This window comes from Dipodomys spectabilis, unplaced genomic scaffold (assembly GCF_019054845.1).
Source record: "Dipodomys spectabilis isolate Male_0828 unplaced genomic scaffold, ASM1905484v1 ptg000145l, whole genome shotgun sequence".
In the NCBI taxonomy this organism is placed as follows: domain Eukaryota; kingdom Metazoa; phylum Chordata; class Mammalia; order Rodentia; family Heteromyidae; genus Dipodomys; species Dipodomys spectabilis.
In genome coordinates, this window is record NW_024870822.1 from 11407282 (window position 1) to 11425699 (window position 18418).

Below are 18418 nucleotides of genomic sequence, written 5' to 3' on the forward strand. Positions count from 1 at the left end.
CTTGAAAGAGTCTGTGATGCTGGAGAATCTCTTTTTGGGGACAGAGAATGTAATTACAGAGACAAAGAAACCAAAGAGACTCTGGTGCAGTTTTCAGAAATTTAGCCTTCAGAATAAAATACTAAGTGACCTGCAGGTGCTCCTGCATACTGTGTGGCTTAACAACAATTCCTTTCATGTTGTTGTCCTGTGCTAGAAGCTGACAAAATTGCAGAGAATCATCCTAAAGAAAGTAAGTGGAGCTGATATTTAAGCCTCTCTAAATTCATGACATAATTTAGAAAAACATCAAATGACCACTGTTAGTTTTAGTGGGACACATTGTGGTGGGTTTTTCATTACCAAATTCTTATTTGTGCTGCAAAAATATCTAGCATAATTTTATTTTACTAATTCATAAACACCAAGATACTACCCAGGTACATAAAGAACAGTTTTATCTATTTCCCCCTCAATCCTGCCTAGAATAAAGATATACCAATTTTTGACCCTTCAATATGTCCATTCAGTTTACACCCTATAGGTGCTGTTATGTCAGGACACTGAGACTAATATCAGTGTAGACAGAAAAAAATTAATTTATAATTCATATATTATAAAATCATTAACTAAATGTTTTCCTATTTTCTGGACTGATCTCAAGTCAAATGACAGAATTGAAAAATAAAACACATAAGAATTACTATAATCATTGACAGTGCATTCTAGATGTAGAGACAGAAAATAATTAGTGTAAATGTTAAGACTTGGGATGATGTTCAACAGTATGATGGAGACTAGAGAAGGGCAGGGGAATCCGGAGGATAATTATAAGGTGACATACGCATTTCAGGCATCAGTGAAAGGATAAAGTGAATGAGTGCTGAGAATAGGAGAGCAATGCATGTAGGAAGAAGAGCAAGTGTAAAAGTCTGGAGCAGGATTTGTGACTGGCACATGGACAGGACTTTGGGTGGCTTAGGTGCCTGATAGAAAGGAAGAGGCCTTGAGAAGAGTGGAAGAGGATGGAGTCTGGGGTGTAAGGGAAGGAGCCTTAAAATTGCATAGGAGAGATTTGTCTTGTACTCTGAGTTGGAATGGCATTAAACATATTTGAAGCCCGGTTTCCATGCTGACCAGTAATCCCAACTAGGCAGGAAGGGGAGATGCGTAATAGCTTGGAGGCTACCTTGGGCCAAAACCCAAAACAAATGAACAAAACCCAAGGTATTCATCCATGTATCTATGTGCTAACCAGGCCGAACACTAGCTTCAGAGATGGGATACATTATATGCAGATATATGTATATATATGTGTATGTGTGTATATATATATATAAACACAAAACCACAAGTAAATCCTTTTAGCACAATTACTATATGCAAACTAAAAGTAAATTCATAAAAAATGAATAAGAGACACTACTGAAAAATAAGCAGAAAGAGAAGGGAGACGATTTGAGGTTCTGAGTTCAAACTCAAGTATGCCAAAAGAAACAACAAAATCTAACTTCTAAACTAAAATGGTAATTTTGTGTCCTATATTCCTGAGTCTCCCCCTCCCCTTCCAATAAAATGACCAGCAGGATGTGAGCCAAGCATCTGAACCAAGAGAGATAGCAGCAAGGTCTTCCCCAGGAAGACCTTGTGAGCTGAGCCTGCAAGGGTAACCCAGGAGAAGGCAAGGGAAATTGTGCTTTTGCCTACTTCCCACAGCCCTGTAAAGGCCTCAGCCTTATGGGGAACAGATGTTGGTAGGAAGAGATATCTATCTGCAGTAATGTAAGAGATAAGAAGTAATTGAAATAGGGACACACTTTTAAGCATCTTCAAGTGTTTAGATGGCTGTCAGTAGAAAACAAATTGCCTGTGCCCATCAGAGTGATGGTGTAACATTAGCACTGCATGTGAGCAGTAGAGATTCCTACGGAAGACACAAAGCCAGATTGGGCTGGGTCATGCTTACTCCGACTGTAATGCTCTCCTGTATGCTAACTCACAAGAACTATACTAAAGTACTCAAAGAATTGCCAAAACTGGCACCTGGTCCATCCCTCAATGTTTCTACCACATTTTAACATCGGTGTACTTCCAAACCCTAAACCCTTGAAAGACACACAAACTGAACTCAAATGATAATACAGATTAGGCATAAAGATGATAATATTAATATCCTTACATTCTATGAATAATGAATATGTTTAGTGATACTATTCAAAGTACTAAATAATCAGACAATGTTCTGAGTGCATATCTGTATTCTCCCCATATTTTATAAATGAATGGTTGTGTTTTGTTTCAATGTAATTATGGGTTCTTTGAAGTAATGAGTATCAATTAAATCTCACACTGAATTTTGATTCTGCCTTGTTTGTGGCTGGAATTTATATTTGATATCAAATATAGATTTGAATAGACTTACTTGGAAGAAATGCAATCTTCCCCAGGTATCCCTGCCGAATTTAGCACAATTTATGCCAAAATAATAATTCTAGATTTATAAGACTCAATTTACTTCTCCATATTTTCAAACATAAGAAATCAAGTTGTAAAAAATAAATTCAAGTGATTAAATGAGATTAAGATCTTTAAGTATAAACATGATTGCAAAAACATATTAATATCTTCTCTTGGGTATGCTTACTAACATATTTGCTTATATATTTTAATAATTAGAACTACTCTTTTCCTTTAAATCAAAAATAAAGTATCATTTTATTTTCAAAGTATGTCTACATTTAAAAACTATGTCGAGGCCTGGCGCTGGTGGCTCATGCTTGTAATCCTAGCTACTCAGGAGGCTGAGATCTGAGGATCACAGTTCAAAGCCAGCCCAGGCAGGAAAGTCCATGAAACTCTTATTTCCAATAAACACTCAGAAAATGGGAAGTGGTGCTGTAGCTCAAGTGGTAGAGCATTCTCCTTGAACTGAAATGCTGAGGGACAGTGCTCAGGCCCAGAGCTCAAGCCCCATGAGGTTAGAAGAAGTGACATATGAAAGGATGTATTAAATATACTCATAGGGATAGAAAGTGTCGGAGAAGGAACATCTTAACCACTTGGTAATGTATCCATTAAGGACTTTATTTGGTGACAGGGGTTTTTTAAATCATCTCTAGTAGTTATTAAAGGTTTTTCAGTTTAATGTGATTTTTTATTTTATTATATAAAGGAGCTTATACATTAAATATTGCACAATTAATAGTGGAATCAGACATACAATCATGTTCTATTATTCATTTATACAAATGAGTTTCTAAAAGAAATGCATCAGGATAATTCCAACTCCCCTCCTGAAGAGACAATTTTATTACAATAACAAATATCTTTTAAAAATAAATATACTTACCAAAATATTATACCTAACTACTACAATGTTTAAATATAACATTTTAACCACGTGGATGTTTGAATCTCAGTTTGAGTTAGAAATTGAAATACTAATTCAATCATAAAATCTATTTTAGCCAAGCTATTTTGATAAAATATAGAGAGCATCAGGCACGTGTAAGCCCATGAAATAAATATAGATCTGTTGGCTCTTCACAAAAATAATTCACTGAACTAAATGTAGGCTGAGACTTCTGAATGATGAAAAACAAAGTTAGCTGTCCTTTTATTAAATGAGATGACATAAGCTGCTTGAAGCCATTCGAAAGCAGGTGTATCATAGAAACTGTGAGAGAAAAAAAAAAGGTCTACTTTCTTCTCTGTTCATTTATTTCACTCTATGGGCATGGGCAATGATTATTACTGAAGCAAAGACAATTTTTACTGATATATTTAAAATGTTTTTACTAGGGTCATGTGTTGAGGTACTAGGGAATTCATTTTAAAGTCCTTAAAAAAGTATGGAGTATTTTATTAGGATTAAATCTTGTGACTATCACCAGATATACATACAAATTTATATTTCTTCCCAAACACAGAAAAATAGAGAATTGCCTGTAGAAACAAACAAAATCAAAGAAATACATGTGAGAAGAGTCTCACATACATATAAATTCAATTTTCACATTCATTTCAGCAAGTATTTATGTAATTTTCACAGGTCTTTTCCTTAGATTTAAATAAGCTTTGCTGTGTTGAACTTATACAAATAAATACTATACACTTATCAATATTGGCATATTTAAGCAACAATTTGTTCCATTACCTAATGTGTGTGTAAATTCGCCAACTAATTTCTGCAATCTGATTAAGAAAAACAAACTGAAATCTTGAGCTATAGAATCAACATAGTCCATAGAAGAGATTAGTAATAATCACAAACCACTGCAATTGTGCCTGTAGGAACAGAGAATAGAAATACCATTTGATATCTCAATATGAATGTATTCTTTAAACTTGCCAGCTAGAAGTAGTACAAATCATGGGGCTCTGTCTGCTCAAGGAACAGCATTATTTTGTTGTATGAATGCACTGTTTAGTTGGACATTGTAAAAAGATTTTTCTAAAACCCTTAAACTGAGTAAAATAGGACTGTTCTCCCTAGATACTTTATTGTATTATTGTTATTTTGTTTAGTGGTATATTTAAACATGTTTATTATGATATAGTCATTTCACAGGGGCTTTTAGTGATATTTCTATTCAATAATACAATGTACTCCAAATTACTTTCACCACTTCCCATATTTTCTCTTTCTCCTTATTAAAACAATTTTAACAGCTTTCACTCTTCCATTTTCCACATATGTATATGAAATATTGTGAGCATTTTCACCCTCATTTACTAACTCCACCAAACTTCCCACTTCAGGTGGTACCACACTTCAACATAGCCTGTGTTATTTTTCTCTCATTTTAATGTTTGTGTGTGTGTTAATTGTACACAAGGGTTTTATAATGGTATTTCACCCATGTGTATATTATGCTTTCTTCAGATAAACCCACTCTATTCCTCCCTCTATCTCCATTTCCTCTATTTTCCTGTGGCTTAACAGTTTTCATTATACACAAGCTAAATGTACTTAGATGTCTCTCATAATTCTCTTCCCTTTCCTCCCTCTTCCTCACCCCCACACACATCCATCCCACAGTTAAATTTATATTTTATATGTATTTATAAAGCTCTTTTATAACACATGTACTTGGAACATTCTCACATAAAAAGCCCATTTCTCATATGCAAACATTTAAGATCAAGAAGAGTGTTTTCTATCATCCACACAGGCTATTTGAAGGAGGAACCCCTTAAGCTTTTAAAAAATTTATTTAGTGTACTTATTATATGTCCTTAAAGCCCACATAAATAAACAATAAATAAGAAAGCCTGAGTCCTATATTCAAAATAATCTTTAATCTGAAAGAAATAAAAATGGCACATAAACAGAGAGTACTAATATGACAACGACAAGCCTAAAAGATGGTTAGTTTTTTTTATGGTAGTACAGAGTGCTAGAAAAAAAATACAAATTGAGACTTACAATTGCATACATTGAAGGATTAACTGAAATACAAATGATGATAGTTAAATATAAGTTCTATTACATATACTGGACACTACTCTAATTGCTTTGGATATGTTAAAGTTGCATTCAGTCCAAAGAACAGTCATCAAAGTGGTTATTAAATGTTCTACTTATATTTTGGAAGGTATACATTTGATATTTAAGTAAAGGATAGACCCATTGAATAGATTTTCTGTATTTCATGTACAAGAATGAATCATATACAGTTTTTAGTATTTTACTTTTTGAACTTATGCAACTTTATTCTTTTTTTGTATCTTCCATTTACTTTTTTCTCATTTTTTTATTTTTAATAAGTTTTTTATTGTGAAAATACCATAAAGAGGGGCTACAATTACATGAGCAAGGTAATGAGTACATTTCTTATCAAGCATTGTTGCCTAGTCCTTTGTTTTTTCCCCTACCATCCCTGCCCTCCCATCTCCACAACTACATCTCCCACACACACACCAAAGTTGGAAAGTTCATTTTGCAACATAGCCTTTTGTACATCTCATTGTTGCAGTAAAATTTTTCGCTCAGAAATTTTTCAACTTTATTCTCAAATGGTTGAAACTTCAACTGAAATGAAATCAGAAAAAAAGTGAGAACCATTATGTAAAAGTTAATTGGATTCTCTGTTGACTTTCTAAAAGAAGTATCCTTTGTGAAACATAGGTTGTGAATTGTGAAATGTAAAAACCTCTAAGTACCAAAAACTTAAATGGGAAAAAATGGGTGATTAATTACTCTAGAATGTACACTATTTGGGATTTATGTACCTCTCTGTAATTGTACACAAATTGAATATTGACATTGATTAGGTTAGTGTATAAAAGTTGTCTACTTGACAGTAATTTCTTTTTACAGTATCATAGAAACATAACCATTTAAAGAGTACTTATATTCTATTATAAAAGTTTAGAAGGGAAAATTAATAATGACTACTGTTTTCAAATATTGAGTCAGGCTTTAATTAAGATATAATTTAATGATGTTGAATTATAATAATAATTTTAACAATTGAATGCTAACATGTTGCACAAAATCAGGTAAATATATTGTTTTGCAGAAACAAATATAAAAATACATACATATAGAATGTATTTAATATTCTTAAGAAGTAAACTAGAAAAAAATTAAATAGCTGTCCAATTTTCAATTCCTATCTTCCTTGTTTGTGCCAGTCATCTATTTTATATTTATACCAGGTAATGAGACTTTTCAAAGTAATTATAACAGAAAAATTTTAAATTAAATAAGTAAAAAAAGTGGGAATATTCTTATAGTATTCTATGGAATAAGAAAAAATGAGAAATTGGGGTACTTTCATTCTATAAATATAAATCAAGTGAACTGAAAAATGAGAAAGGAGCATTGAATTGTTCAGTAAACTAGAAGACAACGTGAAAATATTGATTGCTTCTTTTATGTTCCATAAAATCTTAATTATTTTGTTATTATTCTGCATGTCCAGAATTTTATTTCCTTTGTACAAAAAAACTCTCTTATTAAGCATATTTAACTAATGTATATTTGTTTATCCATCTATTTATATGTAACTTGTAGCAAGTATTTGAGAAAGATTTGAGTGTACAATTACTAATAACTAATGAAGACAAGTCTGAATTACCCTTTTAATCAAAGTTTTATGATCAACTAACATAAGCTGTAATTGTTCAGTATATCGAAAAACCATAATTGCCAGGTAATTTTTATTAAGGACATATTCTTTCTTCTAGAAAAGGATATAAAGAAGCTAGCTGAAACTATGATATGTGGTAAAATCCACACAAATGCATCTTCCAAGAGTATCTGGAATGACTATGTCATTAACATGCTTCTGTTAACTATAAATAGCAACTTTAGGAAGTGTATTTCCCAGCACATAGGATTATTCATTTATTTGAAATCATCCTGTGCCTTTTAGACATAATTACTCACTAGATATAATTACAGACTACAGTTGAGTAGCTCATAATTAGGGCTACTGGACCAAAAATTATTAATTGTTGGGAATCTCTAGCCTTACCTGGTACTGCCCAGACTCCAGGAAACTGTTTTGTGTTAAAAGTTAAAGAAAAAAATTACCTTCATTGAAGTTTTATTTATTCTGATCCAAAACTGACTAGAATTTCAACAAATGTTCTCTTTAAGTGCTTTTAGCTTTCATTTGTATTCAGTACCTGTAAAAAAAAAAAAAAAAAGTACAAAAGCAAAGCAATAGAGCTTTTCAGGTAACCTTTCCCACCAAAACTGTGGAACAAAGAAAAACAAAAACCAAAAACCAAACAATAATAACAAAACCTCATAGAAACTCTCAGGGTACATAAAAGCTAACTAAATGCATATCCCAAATTGAAATGTAAAATGTTAATGGGAAAACTTTTTTCAAGTAAACACAAAGAGGAAATTTCTTCAGGATGTAGGTTTGGGGAATGGTTCTCAGACATGGCAGACATAGTATTTTAATAAAGGAAAAATTGATATGTTTGAATTCTTCAAAATTCTGACATTTATTCAGTGAAATATGTTTTCTAAATACATATTTTTATTGTAAAGATACTGTACAAAGGAGTTACAGTTACATGAGTAAGGTAATGAGTACATTTCCCATGGAGCATTGTTACCCCCTCCTCTGTTTATCCCCTACCCTCCTTCCCACCCCTCGCCCTCAACTTCTCCCCCCGCCCATTTTTAAACACAATATCTTGTACATCTAATTGTTACTAATATGTTTTTAAGATGGTGAAAGGAAGCTGCAGACATATAGAAAATATTGGTAAAAAATTGTATGATAGAAGACATGGTTTTAGAATATATAATGTACCTTCCACAATGATTAGCCAAAAAAAAAAGAAGAAGAGAGAAAATGGCCAAATAGCCTGAAAATTCCTTAGTTGAGGAGAATATATATGTGATAAGTTCATGAAATTAAGCTAGCTATCTCTATCAACTAAGAAGATCAATTGGTAAAATACATCTGAAATAATCACTGAGAGGTTTTTTTCATTTGATTCTCCAAAAGGAATGGTTAAAAAATAAGAGCAGGAGATGTTTGACCTGTGACCTAGGGAGATCTCCAGAGAATTTTAAGAAGAAACCAATTTATGGCCAAGCATTGTGAGTATAAATCTCTAAAGCCGCTCCAAGATACATATTCCTTTTTTTGTGATCCTTTAATGCATTGGAGAAGATGATTTACTTCATAATGTCATGGAGTTCTTTAGAGTCATCACACTGAAAATTGATTTTTAAGCCTGATTTCAGATGGAATATGAATAGGGGTAGGAAATAAGAATAGGAGTCACAGATATTTTATGTACAAGGTATATGTGATAAGCTTTTGAAAATTTTTATCACTGTGACTTTTCTTTTTTCTCTCCATTGGTCTTAAGTGATGAATCTTGAGAAGTTTTCTTTTCTTTTTCTTTTTTTTTTTTTTTTTTTTTGGCTTACGGTATATCATCATTGCTAATTCCTTGTCAGATGTACAGCTGTAATAAATTTTTCTTCCAAATGTAAGCCGCCTTTTGTTTTAGAAGTATTACCTCTGCCATGAAGAAACATTTTACTTTGATTATTTTTCACTTATGGACAGAGCTTTTGGAGGTCTATTCAAGAACTTCCTTCTTATGCCAATAACTTCAAGAGATTTCTCAATTCTACCCTGAATCTATGGATCTCTGAAAAATAGGTGAGAGGTAGGGTCTAAATTATGTAGATATCCAGTTTGCCATCAATATTTTTACACATTCTATTTTTCTCTACTTTATGTTTTGATCTTGTTTGTTAATAATAAGATGGCTGTAGAAACATGGCTTCATTTCTGAGTTTTCTAATCTGTTCCACTGGTCTTCCACCAGTCTTTATGCCAATATCAAGTTAATGCCAGACAAATTTTAACTTTCTCTTACTCTTATTCTGCTTGGAGAAATATTTTATAAGTTTTCATAATGATCAAAATTGTTTTTATATCAAATGTCAATTAATTCTTTGCTTCCAAATAAATGTCTATTATTTTTCAAAATTCATTCACATCAAATGGTCTTCATGATATCATATACATAAGAATATTTTACTTGTATAAAACTTTGCAACCGTCATTAGAAAATAAGTGTGTCCCAAAGTCATAGGTTCCTAAAAATATATATTTTTCAAGCGAAGTCCTACAGACATAATTTCAGCAACAGAAAAATTACATATTTAGAGCTGGGAAGGTGGCTCAGTGGTAGAGTGCTTGCCTTGCATGCATGAGGCCCTGGGTTCGATTCCTCAGCATCACATAAGCAAAAAAATCTGGAAGTGGAGCTGTGGCTCAAGTGGTAGAGCATTAGCCTTGAGCTGAAGAGCTGAGGAACAGTGCCCAGGACCAGAGTTCAGGCCCACAACCAACCAAAAACACATATTTAATAAAATATTTTATGTACTGTACTATTAGACAGAAATAAAGTAAAGGGCAGTAATATAGTAGTTATATTACACTAAATTCCTTAAGGACTGTTTAGATGTTCCATTACACATCATCCTTCCTTGGAATCTCAAGAACTTGACAAAATTGAACAAGAAGAAACACATAAATAAATATCTATATCTACATCTCTAACTATATCCATAGATAGATAGATATTGTAGATATATAATATGTATATATGTATACTATCTATCTATATAATAGTATATATACAGTATAGATATATACTATCATCTCTATGTAAAATCATTTTTGATTGTGAAAGCTCTAAGTCACATTCTTCAGAGAAAACTAGCATCTATTCACTTCCTGAATCCTCTTGCTATTGGTCACCATGTAATTGCACAGGACTAAACACTGTCATCTAATCTTTTTATATTCTTATTGTAGCATCAATACACAGAGGAGTTAGTTATATGAATCAGGTAATGAATACAATTTTTTAACTATATCCTCCTTTCCTTCACTCTATCCCAGTTTTTCCCTCCCCTCTTCACTCACAACTATAGTACCTAGTGAGCTTTGCTAGTTTCTATATAGTCTCTAGTGAGTTCCACTGTTGTATTTGTTCACCCTAGAAATGTGGTGTACAATGTTAAAAGACAAGAGTAGATCCTTAGAAAATTTTCATCAAACAACTGTTTAATTTGTGCAAATGTCACTGGTTTTTATTTATTTTTATTTTTTATTTGACATAAGGTTCCCTCTACCCAGGCTGGCCTTAACCAGGCAATCCTCCTCCTTCAGCATCTAAGTGCTTATACTATAAGTATATGAAGTCTCACCAGGCTTAAATAAAACTGTCTTAATCGTCATAGTAAGAGAGTAAGAGATCTTTAGACAGAGGTACCCTGAACAAAGTAGTCTCCCTTTCTCCCTCTTACACTGATCCTCTGCTCTCTCTCTCTCTCCCTCTTGCTACTTTTCTTCCTTTCTCCTCTCCCTCTCTTTCCCCCTCTCCTTCTCTCTTTTTCTCTCTTTCTCCCTAGCACTCCTTCTCTCCCTCTCTTTCTCTTTCTCATATATGAAAAGAATTTATTTCCCCTCCCCTCCCCAAATTAGAAAAATATATATAGAAGATGCAGGGCACTGATGTCAAATACAGTGAAAACAGGGGTTATAACATGGGGGAAGAACATACAAGAGAAACAAAAAATAATCACATAGTACATTTGAGATATGTTAAAAACAATAGCAAGCAAGAAAAAACAAGTTGTGTCCCTATCTTGGGGTTCATTACATTTAACATCATCTTATATAGTCATATGTACATAGCTTTTGACCTTTTCTGCTTGTCCTAGACATATACTATTTATTGCAAATAAGGGAAACCATGGGACCTATGTTTCTTTGGGCCTGGCTTACTTTGCTTAATATAATTTTTTTCCACGTCTTTCCATTTCCTAACAAGTGGGACTGAAACAAGGATACAGGTTGACCTATTGTAACAATGACATGTACAAGACACTATGTTGAAAATGAATTTTACAACTTGGGAGAGAGAGGGGGGAGTTGGGGAGGTGGGAAGGGAAGGGATGATAAGGGAAAACAAAGGAGGAAGTAACTGATTATCTTCCAAAAAATTCCATATTTGTGCCTTGAAATAAGACCTCTTTCTCCTTCATGAAGATATAAGCTGACATAAAATTGTATATGACAAAAAGTTAGCATTAAGACTAAAAATTAGTGTATTTTTAGAATCAAAACCTGTAAATAAAGGTCTCAATTTTGATATATATATATATATATATATATATATATATATTCACACACATACATACATATAGTTTAATCTAAGAGTAACAGGAACATAAGAATTGACAGTGCTTTTTAAAAATTACACTCTTTATTTCAAATTATGTCTTATATATTTTATTTCTCACACATATTTATACTATATATTTGTGTATCCACCAGGTTTTATACGTTTATGAATGTGTATGTATAAACATTTTAAATCAGTAATATTGGCTAGATTTCCATGGCATACCGAGTCTTTCTGTTTTACTGCATTTCAAGTAAAAACACTGAATTTTTTGACCTGTACTTATTGTTAATACTGATCCATTTTGAATTCACTGTCTTTCCTTGTAATTATTCTTTAATTTCTTTCCATTCCTAATGTTTCAAATTTTCCTTATGACTTTTGTCCACTTCCAGTGTCTTACATTTGATTTTTTTTCTCTATGGTTAATACTTCCAGGTGGGAAACGAACTTCTATGGAAGAAATAATTTTGAAATGTTAGCCAATGAATCTAAGTTTGGATCATAATGGTTTTATTTGAGTTTAGTGGGGGAGAAATTTTATGTCCTTTTTTAATCAAAGTCTCTGTGTTCTGGACGACCAGGTCAGATGGTTGATATTCTCTATTTTATATCAAATGCTTTATAATGCTATTCTTTGTAGTTTTCTCTTGATTTTTGACTAAAAATTAAGAAAAATGACAATATTAACCAATATAGAGTAGCAATATAAGTGTGACAAAGATATCAAGCCCCTAGGGCTCTATGCATGCCTTTGAGCCCTGTGTTGATACAGAAGAATGATCTATTGATATTGACTTCCAACAGATGATTGGTTGTGGTGAAACTAGTTTTAAAGATTAGCCAGACTCCAAGTATCTCCCGCACAAAAACAGCAGCAGCTGTTCTAACATGTTTTTTTACTAGATCCCTTGAGGTGCTAGCTGCTTTTTCAAACGCTGTTATAGTGAGTTGCATTTGCTAACATTTCTCCTTTCTCTTTTGTGTTCAGAAGATCATTAATCATTTATGGTTTGAACAGAAAGAAACATATGATCTCTCTTCCACTGACTTTGAGAGAAGAGAGGAGTGTATTTCCATTAACCTTACCCTTGAACTTCTCATTTCGAGTAATCTGAACTGAAAAGGATGCTTTTAAAATGTCAAGTTTATCCACAAGACCCCAGGCAGAAGTTGAAGAGCATAACCGAGAGAGTAGTTATTTGAGCCTTGTAGGATACAAGGGGGGTTAAGGGACTTAATGAACTTGGAAAGAAAGTGCAGTTACAGTCAGATGCTGCCAAAGACCAAAGATGGAGATTGATGCAGCAGCATTTGTGTTTGTGAATGAATATTCTAATATGCCCTGGCATGACTTTGAAGTTTTTTTTTCTTAAAGTTATTTATGGGGTTGAACTTAACTCCTTTTCAAAAATACATAGTATCCTGATGGTGCTGGATTGTTTCATTGGTCAGAATGGCTGGAAATGGAATTCTTTATGAAGAAGTTAAAATGAACAGATTTAGTGAAGTTCTAATCTCCAGTCTCATTCAGTATGTTTCATCTAAACTAAATATTGTGAAATTGGGAGATAGAGTTATAAAATATGGAATATATAGCTCTGTAAAATATCATGGGATCAGATCAGTTTAAATTGACGTTATTTCTCCAAGACTTAGCTTAGTTTTGCTTATGTTAGTTTGCTAATTTTCCTCATCTTAGAAATGAAAATATTTTCTGTTTCATTTGTCTCATTATCTATAGTTCAAAAATCAAACTAAATGCGAAAGTGAAAAACACACATGAAACTAAAATGAGGTGTGAAATGCTAATGAAATAGAACACGTCTTTGGGTGGTTCATGCCAGTGATCCTAGCTCCTTGGGAGGCTGAGAGGCAGTTCAAAGAGAGGCCTGGTAGGGAAGTCTGTGAGTAAATATCTTCAATTAACCACCAAAAAGCCAGAAGTGGAGCTGTGGCTCAAATGACTCAAGAATGCAAACCTTCAGCAAAAAAGCCTAGAGACAGTACCTAAGCCCTCTGAATGCAAGTCCCAGTAATGGCGTGCGCGCGCGCGCGCACACACACACACACACACACACACACACACACACACACACACACAGAAATACACACAAACAGACATGCTGATTAAATAAACCTTGTATTATCTCTATTCCAGGAAGCTATTCCTAATACCACAAACAATTCAAAGGTTTAATAGTTCAAGATTCCTTTGTCATAAATAATAACCTCATATTTTAATTAAGAACTAGAAGAATGTTTAAATATTTTCAAACCATAAAATATGATAAACTTCATTTCTCTGAATTTCCAGTCTAATTTTCTTTGCAAATTCTTTATTCTTAAAAGAATACCTATTATGTTTTTAACTCTATAGAACTGACAAAGAACAAATACAGTGCCATGCAGTATACACATTTTAATTGTAATTATTCCATTATGCATATGATAATATTCCTTTTTGACTATTAATATTTAATAACAATTTTAAAGTACTTTATTCAAAATATGTCTTCATATTTAAATACTACATAATTAATATCAGTATTTATTTTGCGGTCATATTTGGTATTTATAACATAAAATTAGATGCTGTAATCCAAAGGATAATAAAAACAAATGTCATAATAGAGCTTTCCATCTCACAGAAAACATTCATGAGATTGTAAAATTTAATTCTGCTAAAACTCATAGTAGGTATAATGTACTACCTTCCAATTTATCAACTGAAAATGTGAAGCTTTACAATTTCAGTGAGTTTAGAGAATTCTCACTACTGAATAAAAAAGTGTAGTCACATTTTTTTTGTTTCTGAAGTCTGACTGCTTGCTGGCTACTATTGTTACTCCATCCGAACCCTAGTAGATATCTTTTCATCCTTAGTTGTAGAGTTACTTGTGAAATTCAGATTTAGGTCTTGGATATTAGAGGAAAAAATAACATGTCCAATATTAGGATATATTGAGATTAAGTTAGCTTACTTTGGGCTCCTAACATCTATTGCATTAACTAAGTGATACAACCATTTATGCCTGCTGTGCTTGACCACAGGAACTCCACAAAGCCCAAATGTGCAGTGACTGTGGCTTTGTTCTCATTCTCTGTGACTGGTTTACTATCCATACCCGATTTCCTCCTCTCACAACTATGCTTGGGAAATTCATTTTTTTCTCCACATAACCCCAGTTTTTCCTTAAGTAAATTATTTTGAGTTTTCTCAAATACAATAAAACTTTATATTTAAAATAGAAGTTTGGTTTTGGAAGCTATCAAAATTCATTTGGAGTCAAATCTAATTGTGACAACAAAAGCTCTCTCATGATATTTAAAAGCAAAATCATAGAGCTTTCTGTCTAGGAGTTGGGAAGCCAAGGAGAAAGCAAGACTTATTTGTAATAACTAGTATATGTCTAAGATAGTCCTAACAGAGGATCACAATGGTCCAATAGTTATGTGCATCTGACCATACAAAATGATGCTTATCAAAATGAACTCCAAGGAATAGAAGCAAGAGTTGTTCTGGTTTTTTGTACTATTTGCTGTTATTTCTTTTCTTCTTTCTGTTTTTATTTTCCTTTGGTAGATTTCAATTCTCACACTTGTAAGATTTGTGTAATGCAAAATAGCAAAAGTGCTCTGTGTTTATCAGCAATGATTATGTGTTCATTCTGCCTAGAATCTGGAAGATCTCATTTACTGTTATTAGACTAAAGTCATTTAGTCATTGTGGAAACAAGAGATGACAATGATGATGATGATGATGATGATGATGATGATGATGATGATGATGATGATGATGATGATGATGGTGATTATCATTAGATGATTGATTTTCCTAACAATTTTAGATGAGCTGTATTTGGTGGGCAGAATGAATGTGACAGGTACATTTCTATCATAAATTCCAAATCAATATTTAACTATTTTCCTTATCTTAATTGAAGAAACAACATTTTTTGAGTGTACAAATCAAAATACCAGCATAGTCAAAATTTGATAATTTAGTGTTCCTTTCCCATTAAGTCTCTTACGTATTATCAGATACTCCTAATCTAGTCAAAGCTTTCTCCAGTTTGGAAGGATAGGAGGATTCCATTTATTTACTACTGTTCTAATTTCCAGTTACCAAGGTAACCACCATTCTCAGATCACATCTGAGAAAATCTAGTACAACAACTAACATCACTCATGAGCTTTATTTATTGACCAAGTTTCTCTTAAAATTTCTGCTGCTGAGAGATCAAAGAAAGTTTCTGATTAAAGTTTTAAAGATGTCCATGAATTATGCATTCATACTTTCATCCTTTAAAATTATTTGAAAGCCTTCATTATTGTGAAGGAAAATCTCCACAGGCCTCTTCTAGCATGCTATTGGAGCCAACATAAAATTAGGAAAATAAAAAGACAAATTTCTCAAAGATGTTAAGCCATAGTCATCCGTCCTATCATTGATGCTTCCTAAATTAATAAGGGTTTAAAACTAATTTTCAAGTATCTATATATTTTATTTGATTACTTTTTTATGTCTGGATCTTCTTACATCAATTTGGAAGACTTGCAAAGAATTGGAAACACCAATAATGCATAAAAGTATAAGGAAACATCAATTTAAAGGACAGGATGTACAGTACAGCTGTCCATAATTTTCCACTCCTCTTTTTTCCTTCCTTCCTTCCTTCCTTCCTTCCTTCCTTCCTTCCTTCCTTCCTTCCTTCCTTCCTTCCTTCCTTCCTTCCTTCCTTCTTCCTTCCTTCCTTCCTTCCTTCCTTTCTTTCTTTCTTTCTTTCTTTCTTTCATTTTCCTGTTTGCTTGCTTGCTTTCTCTTTCATTCTTCCTTTATGCTGGGGTTACTTACTAGCAAGTGCTCTTCAATTACAGCCATATCTCCAACCCTTTTTTTCCCACTAGTTTTTGTTTGATATGTGCTGTGTTTGTATGACGTGTCCTGTGTTGCACTTAGAGAAGAATTCTTCTACTTCCACTTTCTGCGTAGCTGGAGTTTTGAGTTAACGCTCTCATGCAAGCCTCATTTATTTTGGTGAGGTCCTGCTAACATTTGTCCCAAGCTGATCTCAAGGTGAGATCTTCCTGATATCTGCTTGCCAAGTATCTAGTATTACAGATATGTACTACCATGTGTGACCTCCTCATATTCTTGGTGGTATATGTGTATATTTTATTAAGGGTAGGTGTTCCTTCAAGGGAAAAGTCAAAAATACAATGTTTCTCTAAACCATTCCAAAGTTGATTTAAACTTTGCTTTTCTTACAGTATTTCCCTAGATTGTCCCCTGAAGAAAAATACTGTAAAAAAGGATTTTTATACTTATCATCTGGTTATAGTTTCAGTGTCAACTGTGTTACTGAAAAGCTATATTAAGAATTCTCTCTGTGTTTATTATCAAGACCAAAATGATTTGTAACAAAAATGGTATAGATCTAAATTTGACTACATGTTTTTGTTTCATTCTCCATCATGAGTTCTGCTTTTATTTTTATTTTTAATTTCTGTGGCACAACATGTAAAATTTCCACCAACAACTTCTATTTATAATGAACTCATTCATTCCAAAGGATCATTACTCCTGGTGAATTAGTCTATGACCATTTCTATCCAAGGTACTAAAGAAAAAAATTAGAGATATACCTCTAGCAGGGTTGAAATTCCTTTAACTAGGATAACACTACAAATTTTCTATTCTAGAAATAAAATCATCTTGGTTTATAAGTCATACTTTCTGTCCTTTCAGTATATCATTTAATATACCATTAAAAAGTCTTTGCTTGGGCTTATAAATAAATAATACTGATTGCCACTTTATATGGCAAATTATGCTTCAGTGTCATATGAAGCACTTAAGATTTGTTGTTGGGTCTGTAGAATAGTAGTATTAACTAAGTTCTAATTTTACACTCTTTTGGTGTTTGAGATCTAGAGAAGGTATGTAAATGGCCCAAAGTAACATATCTCATGAAAAATAGATCTGAGTAGAATGTGAATAGAGAGACGCCTTCATTAAGGCCTTATTCATTATAGCTTACAAAGACACCAGTATTGAGTTGCTACAATGAAGTGTCAAATCTTCTAATAACCAAGATTGTCTTCTATGGGATTAACTTTCTAATTACACATATTAATGAGACCATGTGGTGCTTCATTTCCCATGCCAGGGTTATTTTACTTAATGTAGTGACCTATACTTTCATCCATGTTTGAAATGACAGATTTCACCCTTTCTTTGGATGACTATTGTTCCACTGAACATACAGACAGGATTTCCTTGAACCCTTCATTTGAAGGATGCTTAGTTTGTTTGCATTTCTTAGCTATTGTGAACAAGGCTGCAATAAACATGGCAAAACAGATTTTCTCTTAGACATACTGGTTTCCTTTCCTTTGTGTCCATGCCATCTCTGATTCCTTCACCTCAATGTCAAACTAATAACGTCAAACTCTTTTGGATAGAACAAAGAAGATATATATATATATATATATATATATATATATATATATTATATATATAATTATTCCCCCTATCATTAATATACTACCTTCTCCCTAAGGAATTCAGGTATCATTTCGTTGACAGCAAAAGTTTGGAAGACAGCAGACATGTATTTTCTACTTACCTCCATTTTTCATGATTCTGAAGGTCTTAAAATTGCCTCCAGTAATTTTGACAGGATTTGACTCACTGACTATGAATGAAGCATATTAGTTTGGATAACTTTATTACCTTTAGTTT